Raw genomic sequence first — 7880 nt, forward strand, 5'->3', positions numbered from 1 at the left:
ACAAATAAGTTTGTTTTTCTCAATAAGTTGTTCATTAATGGTTTATTTTATGGATTCCTTGATCACCATAATAGACATGATTTATGATATTTGCTATGCAGGTGCTATTTAATGTTTTCTTCTTTGTGATTGTAGGTCTTTAAAGATAACTCTTTCGAACGATTGAAGGATGAATACAACAAACAAGCGTTGGATCTAAGGTAGGATCTTAACACCTTTGTAGTATCTATTTGTAAATCACATATATATAGAGAAAGATAGGTTTGTTTGTCTGTTTGTTGCTAGACTATCTTCTGATGCTAGGGAGATTGGTCATGGGGAAGGGCGACATTCTTTACTGTGGGGGATTACATCATCTGTTCTATGGCTTGAGGAGTAATAGTAAAGAGAATTTCTCTAGTGGGGGTAATGATGGCCCTTTGGCTTGGAAAATAAGATGCATGGCACTTCCTAACAAACTCTGGGGTGCTGTGGGTACGAGGAAAAATATAGTGGTGTAAATTGGACTCCCACAACTGAATGTCAACAGATTTGTCAATGTATTTGTCCTCAAGCCAGCAATACATCTCAAAGAGGTCAAATTCGCTTGAGAGTTCCATGTATTTTGAGGTCTTTGTCAGCCAAAGGGATGTGGTGAAAACCAATGGGAGGATAAATCAGAGGATTGACAGGCTCTTTTGGTCCTTTGTCCTTTGGAGGCATCTTTGGATAAGGCTAAGGATAGTAGTGAAAATCGGATTGGAGGTTTCAATACACAGAGAGGAGTCAGGTTTTGGGGGAAAAACAGAGGTAGTAGGCTAAAAACAAGTTAGCAGACAGTGTTGCTGGCGGGTGAAAATGTCGGAGTTTAGCCCAGTGAACCTGTAACAAAGCAATACAGTGACAGTGAATGAATTCAGTAACCTGTTAACAAGTGAAAGGGAAGTTTATATAACAGTGTGGCTTTTTCGTTGAAGATGGCGCAGGTCTGTTGGATTAACGACTAAACCATTTACTTCTTAATGGCTTAATTGTGGAGGGAGTGGATGCAATTGGTGAAGCTAATGGGTGAATGTCGCGGCAGAAGGTGAATGGTGGGAGGGCAAAGGGTAGGAGAGTGGTATCGGAAGTGAGGGGAAATGAATTTTCAGAGCGAGGGGGAAGTCGTTAGCAGTTTTTCCTGAGGGGGGTCTGAAAAGCCATAGCGCTAACATGTAGGGGCGGGCGCAATTTGGAAAACCGCCCATTTTGGACCCCCCCGACAATAAATTTCGGATGGTGAGGGGGGGACAAAATGCCATGTAGACTGTCGGATCTTGGGAGATGGGCAAAGATGGAGTGAGAGGTGGCAGAGATTTAATCATGACGTGATGGGACATCCGGTGGGGCCGACGAGAATTAATTTATCGCCCAAGGGGAATATTTTCGATGTATGAGGGGGGTAATAAACTTAGGAATAGGTGGGTGGAGGGTAATATGAGCGGAGGGGGAAATTTGGGGGTTTGAAAACTTAAGGATAGGGAATTAATACCAAAATTAATTGATATAGAAAATCTTGGAGAAAACCTTTACTCCTTTGCCTTTTCTTCTGCACATGAAAATGACATTTGATATTTTACTTGTGGCACATTTTGACTAGCAGATTGTGCATTTATAAAAATATAAAATGAAGCCACTCTTTTCTTTTTACTTCCCTAACATTTTATTTTCCTTTTTCCTTATTTGTTTAGGGAAACTAACACCTAACATTTTATTGATATGGTTTCCTATAAAACATTCAATTGGCCTAACATTTTAACTTTTCTTTATTTTGCATCCATATCCTAACTTAACATTTTCAAATTATTTTTGACTAATATACTAACTTATCAAAACCAAATAATGTTGCAACACCATGTACTTGGTCCAGAGCTTCAACAATGGAAAATGTACAGGTAAAGATAAAAAGCGACCATGAGATAATGAGTAGAAGAAGTTGACCTCTATAGGATTAAGAAACCCTTGCTTTGACGATTACCATCGACAAAAGACTTGAAACATATCACACCTAGCTTGTTCGAGCATCCACTCTTGGAGAAGAGATTAACTACTCTACTTTGCTCACAGTAGATATGAGCAAAGGATATATGTATTGAAAGGCTTCCTTAAGCTCACTGATATGTTGTTTCCAGTGAAAAAGTGATGGAGGACCAAAAGTAGAGTACCCATAAACCCACTCTATTATAGATTTGGAATCTCCAACAACTTGCAACTCCTTAATTGCTAACCAACTAGCACACCTCAACAACCCCCATAAAGCTAGCAACTCTGCTACGCTATTGGATCCTGCACCCCCAAACCAATTGAAGTGATCGGATTCCCAGGACACCAAGATTATTTGTGCCCCACATCCACAAACACCATTAGATGATGCATCGTCAAAGTAGACCACCAAAGTTGACACATCATTTTCAATAATTCTTCTTGTTCTCCTTTGTGTTTTTGGATGTTAAAGCCCATATTCATAGAAATAAGCCACAATCTTTGAGATAGTCTTTCACACTTGAGGGAAAAAATCCTCAAAATTTTTCGTGTTTCAACTCCTCCAAATACACCATATGATATAAAAGGGGAGCATTGTTCTCTTTCTATGCCATAATCCACTAAGAGAGACAATTATCTATTGATGTTCTATCCACATCTTCTTGGAAAGTTAGACACCTTGTTACCTCATTCCAAATGGATACCGCAGATGGACATGTAAGGAAAAGATGTGTTGTCTCTTCCATTGCCTCACCACACATGGAACAAAAGCCTGGCCCCTGGAAACCCCTTTTGATGAAATTCTCCCATGTGATAATTTGGTTATGTAATACGAACCACATGAAGCATTTCAATTTCAAGGGGATCTCCCAACACCATAATTGTGTCATCCATGCAACATGTCAAGGGATATCATTTCTCTTTGTTGTATGAGATTTGTTTAGCCATTTCTTGTTCCCCCCACGCTAACTTGTCCACCTTATCTGATAATCCAATGCCTACATAACATAGCTTATCCCAATAGCGATCCCATTTGTCCACCTAGCGATTTCTTGTTCCAACCAAAATAATTATGTGGAGAAGGACAATAGTTGGCTAGTTGGCTAAGCGTTTGTATGCCTAAATCATTTATATTGTTTATGATTGAAGTAGAGAGAAAATATAAATAACCCATTTCTTTAATGGCATCAAGATCAACTGGAATTAGATCTCCCCTACCTACCTACCACTTCAGGCTACCAACTAGCCAATACTTCGCCTTCATCATGCTATGCCAGATATGAGATGCATCTAATTTTTCTGGAGCTCCATCTTGAATCCATTCCACCAGGGTTAGGTTTTTTAGATATTTTTCTCTAATTACATGTTGCCATAAACTAGAGCTTTGAAATGCTCGCCAAAGGTTTTTAGCAAGTAGGGCCAAATTGAAGCAATCAATATCTCTAATGCCCCATCCACCATAAGCCACTTTCTTGGTAAGAACCCCAATCCTGACCAAATGTATTTTGTTATGCTTTCCAGTCACGACCCAAAGGAAATTTGCAATGATAGAGTTTATTCTTTTGATGTCAGCATTGAGAATTTTGAAGAGATGCATCTAGTACACTGAGATACCTTGCATGACTGCTTTGATCATGACAAATCTTCCACCCATGTTCAGCCACTTATGAGCCCAGAAGTTCAATTTTTTCTCAAAATTCTTAGTTATCCACTCCTAATCCACACATTCATATTTGTTTGGCTTCAATATAAATTTAAAAATATTTAAAACCTCCAACAAGCGAGACCACTTTAACCTAAAAAATGTTGGCAATATCCACCACTGATTCCACATCCATGTTGTCAGTGGTAAATTATTATTTCTCTTTGTTTATGACTAGTCCTCACGCAACCCCAAATCTGGAAATGATACAATGAATAGGTCACCATTCCTTTCTATTGATTTGTTTGCTGAACAATAGATCATCAACAAACATTAGGTGTGTTATGCTATTATGCTTTGTGACTTTGCACCCAATGATTAATCCCTGCACCCTTCCTCCCCTAATTCCCTTACTTAGACCATTAATAACTAAGATGAACAATAATGAGGATAATACACAACCCTGACATAATCCCCTGGTGATACGAAAAAAAATATGATGGAATCCCATTGATAAGTATGGCTAAATTTTTGGAGGCAATGCATGCCATGATTCAATTAATAAGCATTCGATCAAACCCAATTTTATGCAAAATCATTCTCATATATTCCCAATCAATGCATATGCGTTAATTAAATCAATTCTCATTAGACATGTTTCCAACCAATGTGATTTTATTGAGTGGATGCACCCTTGGGCAATTGCAACCACATCTTGAATCTATCAGTTAGGTAAAAATCCAAATTTCTCTGACATTATATGTGATGACAAAACTTGTTTGATTATGTTTGTGATGATTTAAGAGATCATCTTGTATGATGTGTTACATAATGGAATGGGCCTAAAGTTCGTGAAGCAAGGAGTCTTAGTTCTTTTCGGGATTAGGGCAATAAATGTGGTGCTAATAGACCCAGATATGTGCCCTTAAATTCTGGATTCTTCAACCATGCCCAAAATATTAGGACCCATTAAGTCTGTGAAGTGAAGAAAATGTTGTACCGACTACTTGTTAGGGCAAGGGATTTTGTCTCTGGCCATTTATTTCATGACCCTAATTAATTTTTCCATTGTAACCGACCTGTACAGAGTTGAATTAGGCTCTGCATCCACCATTTATTGGAAAAGGTTGGAAAATTCCAGCTATTCTATGATATTATAGAGCCCTCCTTAGACCCGAATCGATTGCAAAAATACCTAATTGCATCATTATGTATGTCTTGCTAGTTTCCCAGGATATTGTTCTCTCTGTCTATAATATATCGAATGGTGTTGACCATTTCCCTCTTTGATGCTAAAATATCATGCATATTTATCCCTATCCGTGATCCAAGATCTTTTGCTTATAGATGTATTAAAGAATTACATGGGTAAATTGCAGCTTAACCATAAAAATTTAATGTGCACATGAGAGAAGAGGAGGAACAAATTAAAAAAACATGAAAATAAGACAAGAGGCTTGATAATGGAGTCCATCCACTTTGGACTACATCTTCGGGCCCTGCTCGACCAATGGGGAGGCCTTCATTCATTAAGTGGCATAAGAAATAAGAAGCACAATCAACATTTACAAAAGGAGTCTTATACCTCCAATCTGCAAAATGGCCGAGAAATGGAGAGCTCTGTTGCAAAAATTGGCATCACCATTGAGTTCTTGTCACCGAGAGGTGCAAAATTGATATAAAACTTACGCAATTCTGACACTGGACCAAAACTACCCCTTTGGAAAATTTTGCTCAAGCAAGGTTCCGGCCCCTGCCACAGGTCTGCTCAAGGTTCCTCCTCCTCTATCTCAAAATCTGTGCCACGCTCTGCCTACCCAGATGCACTGTGCAAAAAGGTTTATATAAAAAAGTGTCGGCGGATCTCCCAACAGAGTCTGTTGGCGTATTGGTTAAAAATGTGCAGTAGTTGAGGAGGGGTTGGGGGATCAAATCCCACCCCTCCCATTCAAAAATAACATATAATTCATGGTTTATTTTGGGCAGCAGGTCCGCTGTTCTGTTGGCTCGCTCCCTCATCTCCGCCGATTGTTCGTATATATGGTAAGGTGGAGGCTTTGGAGCTGTTGTGATAGTTACCGGGGGTGGCGGTGTCATGGATGCCTGCCCCATATTTAATATTGTTGTTTTGAGGTGGTTCCAGGGACAGCAGAGTCATGACAGCCCGCCCCATTTATATATATATTTTTTTGTTTTTAAAAATAATATTTCGGGTTATGGTTCCACTAGGGTCGGCGGGGGTCATGGCCTACTGCCCAACTTATAATTTTTTTTTTCAAACCTTAGATGATATTAGGTGAATTAATGAACCCACAATTTCTCTTGGAAAACTAGCTGGATTCCGGTGCTAGATCATTGCCAAATTGCGCCTTCCTTAAGTCTGCCACATGGGTAAGTCAACCCCGAACTTTGACTGCTTCTATCTTTCTCATACGGACTCAGATTGGAGTGACGTTCACGTTGTTGGAATCAGGGCGATGAGCACTTTGATCTGGTGTCAAGTTTATCATCTTTTTTCCACTTTGAATTTTGAGCCTTTTTCATGCCACTGGTGTCTGGAGATCCATCTGGATCAATCCTCCCCATTGAGAGCTTTTGGACCACCAAAAGAATTAACACTATTCAACATACAACTTGTGTCCTCGCCAAACCACACTTTCAATCATTTGCACACAAAACTAGTACATCTTCTGCACTCACTCATGACTCAACAATCCCTCACTTGCCAAGAGTTTATAGCACACACTCTTTGGTCAAGGATTACACAATAATAATCAATACTTCAACTACTCATAAGTGTAGGAATTTACAGGGTAAGTTCCTCAGAAAGAACACCAAAAGGAAACCGCTCACAACCAGATCTCAAATCAATACACCAGTATTTTTGACGTGGTTAAAACCCTCAAAGAGGGAAACAGTCCATGGCCTGAGCCAACGTGGCCACTTCAGGCAATTTATTAATCAAAGAATGAAAATTTACATAAGCTTTCTCTCATAGACGGATTACCCGAACAATGACCCTCCATGCGCTTTAAATAGAACTCATGGACCAATCGGGTGTCAAGCCACGGATCAAGTGTCGGTAATACCGAGGAGAGAGTGAACCGTCGGATCACTACATATCGTGATCGTCGGATTGTAAGTTACAAAATGTACAACGGTAAAGAAACACACTTTACCTAACTCTATACCTAACTCTATACTAGACCAAGTTGAACTTAACTATTTCCTATGTGTCGGAATATCCTAACATCCCCCCTTAAGAACAACTTGGGATAGGATTGAAGGATTTACAAATATGACACAATAGGAGAAGGAAGGAGGCACTAGCCTATCCCCCCTTAGTGACAACTTCCTAAACTCCAAGCATATATCGAAGTTTAGTGAACTTCGCCTCTGTGAGAGCCTTTGTGAAGATGTCTGCAACCTGATCATCTGTTGAACAATATTGCACTTCAAGAACATGGTCATGAATGAGCTTTTTGATGAAGTGCATGTGTAGTTCAATGTGTTTGCTACGCTGATGCTGGACTGGATCTTTGCATAGCTGAATGGAACTTTGATTATCACACCAAAGTGTGGTTGGATGCTGCTGCTCAAAGCCAAACTCTGATAGGATCTGACGAAGCCACAAGGCTTCCTTACTAGCTTCCACGGCACCACGATATTCTGCTTCTGCTGACGAAAGAGAAATGGAAGCCTGTTTCTTACAAGCCCATGTAATAGGTCCTGAACCAAGAGTGAAGACATAACCGGTAGGATCACCTGCTGCATCCCGAGTAGCATACCAGCGTTAATGCACCGGATCCCATCAGAACTCCGCAGTTAATCACGCTTGGGCTAGAGTAGTACTGGGATGGGTGACCTCCCGGGAAGTCCTAGTGCTCTTGTTGGGATCACGATTGCCATTACACCAAAACCCGCAGGTGTTAGTAAACGGACGCATCGCCAGAGTTAACGGATCCTCGAGAGGCGGTTAGTCCATGTCACGAAACACACAGGGAGTGCTGGATTATCTAATGCCCAACAATCTCCCCCCCAATGCGAGCCGGGTGTGATTCGAACTCGAGACCTTTGGCTCTGATACCATGTAGGAATTTACAGGGTAAGTTCCTTAGAAAGAACACCGAAAGGAAACCGCTCACAACCAGATCTCAAATCAATACACCAGTATTTTTGACGTGGTTAAAACCCTCAAAGAGGGAAACAGTCCACGGCCTGAGCCAACGTGGCCACT

General features: G+C 40.3%; 1 pseudogene; it reads left to right on the plus strand.

Annotated features, from left to right (window-relative positions):
* The first annotated feature begins 7417 nt into the window (after positions 1–7417).
* Positions 7418–7539, plus strand: LOC149216721 (5S ribosomal RNA; annotated as a pseudogene).
* Positions 7540–7880: the final 341 nt, after the last annotated feature.

The sequence above is a fragment of the Pinus tabuliformis genome, chromosome 1_1 (genome assembly GCF_031772625.1).
Source record: "Pinus tabuliformis cultivar Carrire ecotype Pingquan chromosome 1_1, CPIR1, whole genome shotgun sequence".
In the NCBI taxonomy this organism is placed as follows: Eukaryota; Viridiplantae; Streptophyta; class Pinopsida; order Pinales; family Pinaceae; genus Pinus; species Pinus tabuliformis.